General features: G+C 40.7%; 1 protein-coding gene across 3 annotated transcripts in view; it reads right to left on the reverse strand.

Annotated features, from left to right (window-relative positions):
- The window catches only part of LOC141575415 (uncharacterized), a 136065-nt gene extending 126670 nt beyond the window's left edge, over nt 1-9395 (reverse strand). The window contains exon 1 of one of the 3 annotated variants that reach the window (XR_012502959.1): nt 9205-9395. The gene's annotated coding sequence lies outside the window, so the exon portion shown is untranslated. The remainder of the gene's footprint in view (nt 1-9204) is intronic. The other 2 variants (XR_012502961.1, XR_012502960.1) reach the window with 2 other exon arrangements.
- Between the last annotated feature and the right edge of the window lie 4868 nt (nt 9396-14263).

The following is a 14263-nucleotide window of genomic DNA, read 5'->3' on the forward strand; positions in this document are numbered from 1 at the left end:
GATGTGGTATATTTATACAATGGAATACTACTCAGCCATAAAAACTGACAACATAATGCCATTTGCAACAACATGGATGCTCCTGGAGAATGTCATTCTAAGTGAAGTAAGCCAGAAAGAGAAAGAAAAATACCATATGAGATCGCTCATATGTGGAATCTAAAAAACAAAAACAAAAACAAACAAAAACAAAGCATAAATAAAGGACAGAAATAGACTCACAGACAGAGAACACAGACTTGTGGTTACCAGGGGGGTGGAGTGTGGGAAGGGATAGACTGGGATTTCAAAATTGTAGAATAGACTACACTGTATAGCACAGGCAAATATACACAAAAGGTTATGATAACTCACAGAGAAAAAAATGTGACAATGAGTGTGTATATGTCCATGAATAACTGAAAAATTGTGCTGAACACTGGAATTTGACACAACATTGTAAAATGATTATAAATCAATAAAAAATGTTAAAAAAAAAAGCACGAAATGTAAAAAAAAAAAAAAAACAAAAAAACCATGTTTCAACACTCAGCTAAAAAACAAATTATTACATACATAAGTGAATTCAACCAGGTGGGTGCCCAGCCCTGATTTTATTCTGTTTGCTTCCCCAAAACAGTAGTAACCATTCTGCTGAATTTACAATTTCTCATTCAAGGGCACTTTTTCACAACAATATTACACGTCTATATTCTAATGCTAATTACAGAATTGCTTTTCATATTGTAAAATGATATAAATGGTATCATAATACATGTTTGTAATTTTTAACTTTTGCCCAAAACTATGTTCTTGGAATTTATTCTTGTTGATATGTATGTTTATATTTTCACTGTGTGCAGTATAACCTTGTTTGAATATAGTACAATTTGATTATTAATTTCCCTACTGACAAAATTTTGAGATCCTTTTTTGTTTGTATGTGTTTTAAATAGAGTTTACTTTTTAGAATGGTTTTAGGTTCAAAGCAAAATGGAGTGGAAAGTACACAGAGTTCCCATATACCCCCTACCACACACACATACACACACACTCACACCCACACAGAGCCTTCCACACCAGAGTGGTACATTTGTTACAATCAGTGAACCTACACTGAAACATTATTATTACCACCCAAAGCCCATAGCTTACGTTAGAGTTCACTCTTGGTGCTGTCCATTCTACGGGTTTCACCAAATGTACAATGATGTGTATCCACCATTATAATATTACACAGAATAGTTTCACTGCCCTAAAAATCTCTGTGCTCCACCTCTTCATCCCACCTTCCCTGTAACACCTGGTAACCACTGATCTTTTTACTGTCTCCATAGTTTTGCATTTTCCAGAATGTCAGAGTTGGAATTCTATAGTAGGTAGCCTTTTCATATTGCCTTTATTCTTAACAAAAAGTAGTAAATTAACTATCACTGAAAATGCATGGGACCAATTCCACCTTCAATCTGTATAGGATTAAACATTATTACAGTCACAAATATGAATACTTACTCTGGAACATTAAAGACATTAAATTAATTTCTTGAAGCAGGAAGACAATGCCTGTGCATTCATTGGAAGATACAGCAGGAATTTTTTTTAAAGCCAAATTAATTAGCACACTATCAAAACTGACACATCAATATTAATTAGGTCATCATTCCAAAGGAGGAAAATCAGTCAAAAGTCAACCAACATTTATTAATCATCTACTTCCCTCGAAAGTGTTACTATGCACTTGAGATACAAGACAGATGAGATGCCGCCTCTGCCTGCAGGTGCTTTCCTGCTTATTATTTCATAATAGTTTCAGAAAGTAAATTTAAAGGGTCATGCGATTTAGCAACAAGAGATGCAGTAGAAAAAGCAATTCATTATGCTTGAATGGGGGGAAGGGAGGAGGGGGATGCAAATAAATGCAGGAGGGCCTCGCAAAGGAAGAGATATTTGACAGCTGCCTAGAGGGTGAGCAGGCTTCCCTCAGAAGCAAAAACTATACAAGGGCGTTTCAGGAAGGGAGAGAACAGTGCACACCCAAAAGCAAGCTACCTCTCAGTAAACTCAATCAGGCTGGACTGACTGTACCCCCAGGGAAGTTTATGCATGTCCAAATACACAAACCAGCATGGGAGGACAAAGATTCACTCCCTGATCAAATTCTCACCAGGCTCCTCCAAATCCTCTTCTCCATGAGGCCTCAACCTTGGCCTAAAAAAACCCACAGACTCTCAACAAAAATGATTTTGCCCATCCCTGACCCCTACCCAATTCACATTAAAAGACTTAAACACTAACATGTTTTCTAATAGCTGAAGGCCACATCCTTAGAATGACTCTAACAAATCCCCAACCAGAAAGGGCCTGTATGAGAAAGCTGAAGGCTGCCAAGAGAATTTCATTTGCCTTAGCATTTACTAAAAAGGCCTGACAACTGTGACTCCTTCCTCTGTCCCTTTCAGATAGACTAGTATCTCCTACAACTCAAGAGTGTCTTTCCTAAGTACCTGAAAGCCATGCCTTTGAAATGTGATCACCAGGAAGGATGGAGCCCCTGTCTCCAACTCCCTTCAATACTTGCCAGCCAGCAGACCCAGCTGGCCTCATCAGCATTTACACTGAGGACCCCTTTGTAATGTTCCACTTCTTGGATGCTGACAATTGTTTCTGAGTTCACTTTATGCTGGGCTCTCTTCCCCACTGCAATAGTATAGTACTGATTAAAATCTGTCCTGACCATTTTAACTGGTGTCTGGCTTTGCTTACCTTTGATAGTAACAGAACAGGAAATAATGCAATCCATAGTCCTAAAGTCTTCAGTAGCGCTCTTTGCCTTTCAAATACAGTCCTGCTGATTGCTTGGCATTTGAAGCCCTGTCTGAGCTCAGCAGAACAATTGGGAATTCCCAGAGGCTGCTTCTTCTCTGTCCTTTGTCCTCATCCTCCTTATGACATGAGTCCTTCCACATCACACTCTATTCACCTATTTTTATACTGAACTCATTTATTCTCCCCCTCATTCATATGTCAAACACATTCATTAACTGATTAACTACCATCTGTCAAGACTTCCCACTCAAAGTCCATGCCTCTACTTTCATAAACCTTCACTAATAGCTCCAGCCAGAGTATCTTCTTTCCCAACTGAGGATAGGGTAAGTACATTTAACCTACACGCAGAATTTTTTTTCTCCTATTATATCTTTGACTATTGCTACTATAGTATGCATTCTAGCAATTTCATCAGGAACATATTTTCCATATATAATATTACGGATAGACCACATGATAGTCCACAGGCCAAATCTGGCCCACTGCCTGTTTCTGTACAGCATGAACTAAGAGTGTCTTTTACATATTTTAATGGTTGAAAAAATCATAAGAAGAATATTTTATAAACATAAAAATCAAGAAATTCAAATTTCAGTGTCCATAAATAACACTTTTTTGGAATAAAGCCATGCTCATTCGTTTACATACTAGCTATAGCTGTTTTCATGCTACAATGTTTCAAGAGTAACTAGCTCTAACAAAAAAATGTATTACCCACAAAGCTGAAAGTATTTGCTATTTGGCTCTTTACAGACAAAGCATGACAACCCCTGTATTAGATAACTATTTGCTGCAGTGTGTTCATTCCAGTGATGGTTAAATAAGAAAAGTATCATATGATATCACTCATATGTGTAATCTGAAAAAAAAAAAAGAAAGAAAGAAAGGAAAAAGAAGACACTATTGAACTCATCTATAAAACAGAACTAGACTCGCACACAGGTAAACAAATCTTATGGTTACCTGGGGAAAGGGGGCAGAAAGGATAATTTGGGAGTTTGAGATTTGTAAATGTTAACCACTATATATAAAAAGATAAAAAAGATTTCCAGTCAAGATGGTAGAGTGGTAGGACCACGAGCTCGCCTCTCCTCGTGACTACAACGAATCCATGATGGAATGCTAAACAACCATCAAAAAAAAAGACTGGAACCTAGCAAAAAAGATCTTCTGCAACTGGAAACATAAAGAGGGAACCACAGCAGGAAGGTAGGAGGGGTGTGCTCACCATATAATCAGTCTCCATGCACCCTGGGTGGGGTGACCCACAAGCTGAAGATTTGTGAAGTCCCAGAGGCCCTCCCACAGGAGTGAGAGCTCTAAGCCCCACGTCAAGCTCCCCAGTCTAGGTCTTGTATTGGGAAGAGGAGGAGACCCCAGGACAAATGGTTTCAAAGGCCAGTGGAGCTTGGCTCCAGAAGCCCCACGAGACTCAGGAAAATGGAAACTCCATTCACTTAGGAAGTGTACACGAAAACTCACGTGCGCCGTGCGCCAGGTCCAAGGGCAGTGGCAGTGATTTCGTAAGAACCTGGGCCAGGCCTGCCTGCTGGATTTGGAGGGTCTCCTGGGGATGTGGGGAATGGCTGTGGCTCACCCAGAGGACATAAAAGCTGGTGATGGACATTATGGGAGTGTTCATCTACATGAGCTTTCCTGGAGGCTGACATCTTGATCGGATCATTAGCACCAAGACCTGGCCCCACCCAACAGCCTGGAGGGAAGACTCAGGCCAAGCAACATATAGGGTGGGAACACAGGCCCACCCATCAGCAGACTTCCTGAGCTGCAAAGGCCTCTAGACATAGTTCTACCCACCAGAGGCCCAGGACCAGGCTTCACTCAGCAGTGGGCAGGCACCAGCTCCTCCTGCCAGGAAACCTGCATAAGCCTCTAGTCCAGCATCACCCACCAGGGGCAGATACTAAAAATAAGAAAACAACAATCCCAAAGCCTGTGGAAGGAGCCCACAAACACACAGAAAAATAGATGATGGGGTGGCAGAGGAACATCTCCCAGGCCAAGGAACAAGATAAATTCCCAGTAGGAGAAATAAGTGATGAGGAGATAGGCAATTTATCTGAGAAACAGTTTAAAGTAATGATGGCCAAGATGTTCAGAGAACTCAAGAGGAGTACAGATGCACAGAGCAAAGTTTTTAGTAGAGTAGGAAAAGATAAAGAATACCCAAACAGAGTTGAAGAATAAAATCACTGAAATGAACAATATACTAGAAGGAACCAAGAATAGACTAAATGAAGTAGAAGAACGGATCAGTGAACTGGAAGACAGATTAGTGGAAATCACTACTTCAGAACAGAAAAAAGAAAAAAGAATGAAAAGAAATGAGGATAGTTTAAGAGAACTCTGGGACAACATGAAGTGCTCTAATATTTGCATTATAGGGGTCCCAGGAAGAGAAGAGAGAGAGAAAGGACCTGAGAAAATTTTTGGAGAGATAATCACTGAAAACTTTCCCAACTTGGGAAAGGAAACAGTCACCCAAGTCCAGGAAGCAGAGAGGACCACATAGGGTCAACACAAAGAGGAACACACCAAGGCACATAGTCATCAAATTGACAACAATTAAGGATAAGGAGAAAATATTAAAATCAGCAAGAGAAAAGCAACAAATAACATACAAGGGAATTCCCATAAGTTTATCAGCTGATTTTTCAGCAGAAACTCTACAGGACAGAAAGAAGTGGCATGATATATTTAATGTGATGAAAGGGGTAAACTTACAACCAAGAACACTCTATCCAGCAAGGCTCTGGTTCAGACTTGATGGAGAAGTCAAAAGGTTCACAGATAAACAAAAGCTACAAGAATTCAGCACCACAAAACCAGCTTTACAACAGATGTTACAACTTCTCTCGTCATCAAACCATAAGAAAAGAGAACAAAAAGAAGAAAGAGGGAAAAAAAAAAAAAGACCTACAAAAAATTGCCTTGGTTGTTCGGGGTCTTTTGTGGTTCCTTATAAATTCTGGAATTCTTTGTTCTAGTTCTGTGAGGAATGTTGTAAGTATTTTGATGGGGGTTGCATTGGATCTATGGATTGCTTTGGGTAGTGTGGCCATTTTGATAGTGTTGATTCTTCCAATCCAGGAGCACAAGAAATCTTTTCATTTCTTTGTGTCATTTTGGTGTTTGGAGTATAGGGAACCTCCTTCCTTAAGTTTATTTTTAGGTATTTTGATGTTTTTGATGTAATGGAAATGTTCATGCTGGTTATACAATTCTCGTTTTTGAGGTGAAAAAAAAAAAGGTGAATGAAGGGCTGCAAATGACAAAATATCCTTCTTTTCTATGGGTGAGTTGTATTCCATTACATACATACATACATATATATATACATATTTCTTACATTACATTCATCATATAGATATAGATATATATACATGCTGCATCTTCATTATCAATTCAACTACTCATGTGCACTTACGATGCTTCCATATCTTGGCAATCATAAATAATGTTGCTGCTAATAGCAAGGTCTGTCTATCTTTTTTAAATAATTTTTATTTTGTGGTTGGCTTTATTCCTTTGATAACTATATAAATTTAAAAAGCTAAAGCTCTAAACATCCTTAGAAATAATGAACAGCACATATATGTAAATTTAAAACATATATGGGCAGTAAAAAAAAAAAAATGAGCTATCAAGCCATGAAAGATATGGAAGAAACTTAAAAACTCTATTACTAAATGAAAAAAGTGAGTCTGAAAAGGCTACAAACTGTACGAGTCCAACCAAATGACATTCTAGAAAAGGAACAGCTACAGAAACAATAAAAAGATCGTGGTTTCCAGGAGTTTAGGGAGAGGGAGGGAGGGAGGAATGAACAGATGGAGCACAAGGGATTTTTAGGGTGATTAAACTCTTCTATGTGATACTATAGTGGCTAAATGTCATTATCCATTTGTCAAATGTACAACATCAAGAGTGAACATTAATGTAAACTACGGACTTTGGTTTATAATAGTGTGTCCATCTTGGTTCATCGCTTATACCAAATATGCCACACTGATGAGGGATGTTGAGGGTAGGTGAGTATATATATGTGGGTGGAGAGGGTTATGTGTGAACTCTGTATTTTCTGCTCAACTCTGCGGTGAACCTGAAACTGCTCTAAAAAAATTGTCTATTAATTTAGGAAAAGATATAAAAAAAAACCCACATTACTTCTGGATAGCACATGGAACTATATTCAATATCCTATAATAACCTTTAACGAAGAAGAATATGAAAATGAATATATGTACATATACGCATGACCGGGACATTAAGCTGTAGACCACAGACTGACACACTGTAACTGACTATCTTCAATAAAAATAAATCACATTCTCAGATCTAGAAAGGAAAGTGGTGTTCAGATTTCAGTTCTTTGCAGGTATTCACTTAATTCAGCTCTGATCCACCTCAGGGTCCTAACGGGTCGCGAGGCCCGGGACTCACCTACGCACCACTACACGCGAGCGCAGCCCAGGAATCACCCGACGGCTCCCGACCTGCGCGCTCCTACCAAGCGCCCCCTTATCGGCTCGGCGGCGGCGGCAGCGGAGGCGGCAGCAAGCGGCGACCCATAACCCAGGCCGCGTTCCTCCTCCAGGAGCTGGTCCGGGAGCACTAGGCTCCCGCCCAGCTTTCACACGCTCCGGGCGGGTCCGGTCGGCGCGTCTGTGCGTCCACGCGCATGCGCGCCCCTCCTCCTCCCGCACGCAGCGCGGACGCTCGGGCTGGAACTCCTGTTCTTCGCGAGGTGGGGACTGGCGCCGGGCTGGGGGTTGGGGGTTGGGGGCAAGGGCCTGGCAGTGGGGCGGGGGGGCCCATCCCTTTACCCGCCCCCACCGGGTCTCCATCCTTAACACTCCCATCCCATCACCTACCGGTCCTGACACAACCAAAACCACGACCAGCTCAGGGCCAGGCCACACCCCCTAGCTCCACTCCCCCTGCTCGCCTTCCCTCCCAAACCCTGTGAATGCCCCCCCCACCTACAGCCAAGCCCCCAAGTCTCCCACAGGACCCCCGAAACGGGACTTCCTCTCACACCGAGGTACCCGCCCCGACACTCCACCACGCTAGTAACCTATGGCCCCCACGCCACAAGCTCACCCCTCATGCCTCACTGCAGGACCCCCAACATCCCAAGATGGTCCCCCTCACCCCTCAGCCGGGTCAATTCCACTCCCAGAGATTCCTCACCCCTCAGCCTGTGCCCACTCACCGCGGGATCCTCCCACACCCGGAGTGCAACCTTACCCCCAGCTGACCCCCCTCACCCCTCAACCAGCGGGGGCAGGATGGTCTGGGCTCCCATCACCATGGCGACAGCCAGCCAGCCAGGGATCCCGGGCAGAGTGCTGGCACACAGCCCTGTGTCCCAGGCTCCTGGGCCCGGGCGGGGGTTGGAGGCAGTGCCAATTCTCGCCCGGGCGCCCTGCCCCCACCCCTACTCCACCCCACTTCTCCCCCCACCACCCAGTGCCTCGTCTGAGCTGATGGGTCAGGGTGGTACCAGGGTGCACACCACTCGCCAGTGGGCCTTGGGTGGTTGATGGTGCTGCCGGCAGGGAGGGGGCAGCCCCGCCCAGAATGGACAGCAGGCAGCAGCAGAGGCAGAGGCAGAGGCGAGGAGGGGGGCTGCCCTGGGAGAGCCAGTCAACTTCCTCCCAACTCCCCCGCTGCCTGGCCTGCGGGGCAGCCTCTGCTGCCCTGGCTTCCTGGAAAGAATCTCCCTGTCAGCCTGCTCCTGGGAGGTAGGCAGGGTGTGGTGGTCGGGGGTGGGGGGGGGGCTCAGCAGCAGCAATGGCAGGATTGGGGCTGCCTATGCTAGAGCGGGGATTTGCTCCCATTTCCCGCTGTCGCTGCCGCCGCCCCCGCACCCTGACAGCACCTCCTCGTCTCCCAGGGGCAGAAATGACCTGCAACATAGGCCCTGCAAATCTGGACAGCAAAAGCTGCCCCCAGGACAGGACGCAGGAGAGATGGGAGCAAATTCACAGGCTCCCAAGGGTAGACCCCTCTCCCCGCTGCCGCCGAGCCGCCGCCCCGCACCCTGACAGCACCGCACCCGCCTCCTGGGAACAGGCCATGGCCTGAGGGCCAGTCGGACGTGCTCCCTGGCCGTCCGGTGCCCTCCCACCTCCTGGGGTGGCGGCATCCGCTACCCACCCCGGGTATAAGCGGCAACGAACAGGCGCCCGTACTAATAATGAGCGGGAAGGAGAAGTGGGCACCACGAACCACGCGGTGGCCCCCGACCCACCTCAGGGTCCTAACGGGTCGCGAGGCCCGGGCCTTACCTACGCACCGCTACCCGCGAGCGCAGCCCAAGCTTCACTCGCCGGCTCCCGACCTGCGCGCCCCCACCATGCGCCCCCTTACCGGCTCGGCGACGGCAGCAAGCGGCGGCAGCAAGCGGCGGCCCAGACCCCACGTCGCGTTCCTCCTCCAGGAGCTGGTCCGGGAACAGTTGGCTCCCGCCCGTCTTCTTCAAGCTTCTGGCTGTTCCGCGTCTGCGCAGGCGCATCGGCGCGTGCGTACGCGCCCCTCCTCCTCCCGCCGGAAGCGTGGACCCTCGTGCTCGTGCTCCTGCTGCTCGGGTTGTGGCGAGTGGGGCCGAGCGGAACCGATCGGGGTCTGGCGGCGGGCGTGGCGGTGGGGCATTAGCCCTGGGACAGAGAGAAGACGGATGGAAGAGTTAAAAATAAATCTCTTATTTCAGGATTTCTTAAAAAGTTATCTTGGTGCTAGTCAGTGCACAGCGAATAAAAACCAGATAATTGTTCGAAACTTTCTATCTACAAGTTGGCCACTTTACAGACAATAAGTTCAAATCATCAAGATCAGGGAAACTCAAGCGATGCATTTAACTCAGCCTACTGATAAATGAAGAGGTACAGAGTGTGAGGTTTCAACCATCTAGTCAGAGTTCCAGAAGAAGGGGAGAGATAGAATGGAGGCCATTGTTTGAGGTTATAATATTTCAAATATTAGTGGCGATAACAGTTAAGAATTGTACAGAATTCTATTTAGAGACTATCATCTGGGTGTTTGGGGTGCTTGTCTTTCTGGGTTGCCATTGCTTGTAGGACACTTCAATGAATAAAGTTGGAGATATGCATTTTTTAGAGAACCTTGAAATTCAACATTGTAAAATTTATTTGACTACTTAGATTTTATAATTGTACCTCTTTTCCACTTGAAAAATTAATTCCTAAGACATTAAAAGGAACACAGTAACTAATTCATTTTATTTCAATTTACTGATATCTACGTACCCACACATGAATACTAATACTTCAACATAGCCATATTCATAATACTTAAATAATGAGTTTAATATGTGAAACTTAAGATTTATCTAAAGGTTTGTTTTTTAACTGCAGGCTATACATTACTAGCAACAGAGCCAAAATATTGTAGGTTTATTGCACAAATATGATTACTCATAGTGGGATTATGCCACCAAGTTTATACACAGATAGGTTTCATTTCATTATTTTCAATTTTAATAATTGTTATATTAGGTTATTTTATTTATTTCACTTTGAATTATGTAAAATATATACATGATTCCAAGTTCAAAATTATAAAGCAGAATTTTTACTTGCATCCACATGCTTGTTTTTAATTTTTTTGTATAATAAAGATGAAATATAACATTTTATGTTCATGCCATTGTATCTTTGGACAGATTATTAGAAATAGGATTCCTGAATTTATAAGATGACCGTGTGTATACTTTCACTAGGTATTGCAAAATCCCCTCCATAGTGTTGTACCATTTTTCATTCCCATCAGCAATGCTTGAGAATGCATCATTATTTAGAGGCTGGCCAACAGAATATGTTGTCAGACATTTCATTTGTTGATAATTTGGTAGCTGAATAATGTTTTTGCAGTATATTATTTTGAAATCCTTTATTATAAGGATTTATATATAATAAAGGATTTCAAAATAGGTTTAAGCTTTTTTCATATATTTAAGGGTCACATTTATTTATTTTTATGTGAAAATACTACATAAATATCATTAATGTTTCTATTAATTTGTTGGCCATTTTCTTCTCAATTTTTGGAAGTTTAAACAGAATTGTAAAGGAATTAACTTTAGGCCGAAGGAATGTTATTCTAGCTAGGGAGTCTGAAATAGAACAAAAAAAGGAAATTAAAGAAAGACATCCATGAACAAAGCAAGTAAACACTATATTCAAGTCACACTTCATAGTAATAAAATGTCTTGTGATTAAATAAAATATAATTTTAAAACATGAAAACAGCAAAAAGGTTGGAGTGGTAAATGCATTGACATTGATCGAAGGTCTTTGTTAGCTAAAAGGAAAGCAAAAGATTGAATTAAATTTATATGTTGAAATGTTAACAATGCTTAATATAAATTATAGGTTAACCATTAAACAAACAGAGTGTATAATTTTGAATTTAGTGGAAGGGAATATAAAACTGGGTTCAATCCCCAGTACCTCCATTAACAAAACAAACAAAAATCTTTTTTAAAAGTCCATAAAAAATAGATATATTTGAACAAGTAAAACTTGATAATATTTACTGCCCAAATGCCCTCACTGATGGAATTCTAAAGGTTATACTTCACAAAAATAAACTGATCTTAGCTGAAGATTTGAGGGAAGCAAGGAATCAAGGATAAAAACAAACATCTGTTTATAAAACAGGAATGACAGTGTCAACTTTCTTGACGTTAAAAATTCAAGATAAAACTAAAATATGCAATCGGTTGTGAAGTAACAAAATGATCATTAAAACTATATTGAAATACATTCATATCAATGAATTTTATATTTAAATTAAAATATAAATTAAATCTTAAGATAGAAAATATAATAAAGTACTAATAAGTGGTTGGCAAAATTGTATCTGTCAAATATAAAGAAAAATAATATTGAAAATGCAAAAGTAATATCAAGACAAAGGAGATATTTACCAAATTAAAGGGAAACGTGCATGACGATGAAAGGCACACCTTTATAAGAAATAAACTTGTATGAACAAACAATATAGCAGATAAATAATGCAGAAGCAATGAACATGAAAGAACAGATAAAAAATGAAGTTATAAAGAAATATCAATGCATTAAATTTGTATTCATACATATCTAAAACAAAGTATAATTATGGATATAGACTAATTGATTAATATAACCAACATACTGAATTATTTATGTGTTTACTCAAAATCTATAGCTGTTTCAAGAAGTATTTTCCCCAGTTCAATCTTCTGCTTCAAATCTCAACTATACAACTCAGATATATAAATTAATCACAAAGTTGCAAAAAATGAGTATCTTGGGCAAAGATTTGAATTGTGTTATTAAGATACCATGTTGTCCCTCCAGCAATTAAAATGTGTATTTCAGTTGTTTTCTTTGCTTTGAATCTTATATTTAAGTACCTATCTCATTCCTTTTTATTTTTTACATTAATTGGATAGCTGTCAAATTCTTAACTAGATTTTTAATAAGGTATGTTAAAAATTTGAGCATTTTCAAAGGCAATTTACCTTTTTTGACCTGTTTTATATTATTAATTTAATTCTTCTGTGATTCTCTTCTAAACCCCATCTACAGATACCTGTAGCAATATGCTTATTACATGTTTCCTTTTTCACTAATCTTCATGGTGTCATGAATCAATGTAAAATACACTCTGATGCTCATAATTAAAAGCATTCACTTTATATTAAATTGATCATTCCCTGTGCCCCTCAAAAGAACACACTTTTAATAAAATATTTATTATATTTGTTGCTTTGTTAAGAGTAAATATTAAAAGAATATGGTTGGGGTGAAGGGTTAGTGTTTAGGATATAAGGAGTTTAGTGGTGAAAATACAAGCAAAAGAAGTAAAACTTCATCTGGCTCATTAGATATATACATAATATTCTTGGCCCATGTATGTATATGTTTATGGGCCAGGAGTTTGCAGACTATCATGGTAACTATGAGGAAAGTTAAAAATAAGAAAGAAAGAAAGAAAGAAAGAAAGAAAGAAAGAAAGAAAGAAAGAAAGAAAGAAAGAAAGAAAGAAAGAAAGAAAGAAAGAAAGAAAGAAAGAAAGAAAGAAAGAAAGAAAGAAAGAAAGAAAGAAAGAAAGAAAACGAAAGAAAGAAAGAGAGAGAGAGAGAGAAAGAGAGAGAGAGAGAGAAAGAGAGAAAGGAAGGAAGGAAGGAAGGAAGGAAGGAAGGAAGGAAGGAAGGAAGAAAGAAAGAAAGGAAGAAAGAAAGAAAGAAAGAAAGAAAGAAAGAAAGAAAGAAAGAAAGAAAGAAAGAAAGAAAGAAAGAAAGAAAGAAAGAAAGAAAAGCATAAAGGTGTACCTAATGATGACTGGGCTTCCTTAGAAAGGGAACAGAGAGCTGGAGACAGCGACAGTCTCCAAAAACACATGAGAAAACTGGAGACAGCGACAGTCTCCAAAAACACATGAGAAAACGTTTACTCTTGTTTTGTACATGTTGTTTCCTTCTGTACCTGTACTGTATGTAAAATTAAGGAAGAAAAGAAGCAGAAATAAAAGGGAAAAAAAGGAAGGAGAAAAGAAAGGAACCTGGCCATTTATTCTTTAAATATATAGCTAGTATTATCTCCTGTGAGCCAGAGATCTTTCAGAACCCCTCTTAGGACTCAAAGACACCTAAATGGCAGTTCTCTTCCAAATGCTCCTAATCCTGTATCTCTGTAGCTTTATAACAGTAAAGATGGTCTCAAGCAGATACAAATCAACTCCAAAATCTAAATGTATACAAGGTATACCTGTAACAAATTATATATTTTCATATATATTATATACATATATAACATATATAAGCATACATGTAGATATATACTCAGACATAATGTATATGTAGATATTTTTTAAAGAGATATATCCCCTAAAGTTTCTTCAGAACACTGTATTCCTTTAGTATGATTATCTTGGAAAAGACCTCCAGGCTCTAATAAAATAACCAGGGCATTCCCAGGACAACTCCAGTACAAACTTCAATCTAAAGGGTAAGAGATCCTAAGCCACACTTTTCCTAGGATTTCTGGTACTAGGGTGAGAACAAACTGATAAGTCAGCCACCAAAGCTTTTTTAGAATTGCCTTGAATGTAACCCAAAGAGCCCATAGATCTATTCACTCCACTGTCTAACTGTAACTTATTTTGTGTCTGTTATGTGCCAGGTTCTCGGTGAACAGCTGATCTGCCTAACTGAATAGTACAACAAACTTGCCTTCTGTCAACGTATGCACTACAGTCAAATGGACTCAAAGTCTATCTTTCCTGAGACTCAGGTGTCATAGCAAGGAAAAAACAAGAGCAAAAATCCATCTACTCCCACTTTTCAGCACTCCTGGCACTATATACAAAAGAACTCAATATTAAGAGACCTTGTTTCATATAATCCATTATTGTCAATATCTTC

The sequence above is a fragment of the Camelus bactrianus genome, chromosome 28 (assembly GCF_048773025.1).
Source record: "Camelus bactrianus isolate YW-2024 breed Bactrian camel chromosome 28, ASM4877302v1, whole genome shotgun sequence".
NCBI classification, from domain to species: Eukaryota; Metazoa; Chordata; class Mammalia; order Artiodactyla; family Camelidae; genus Camelus; species Camelus bactrianus.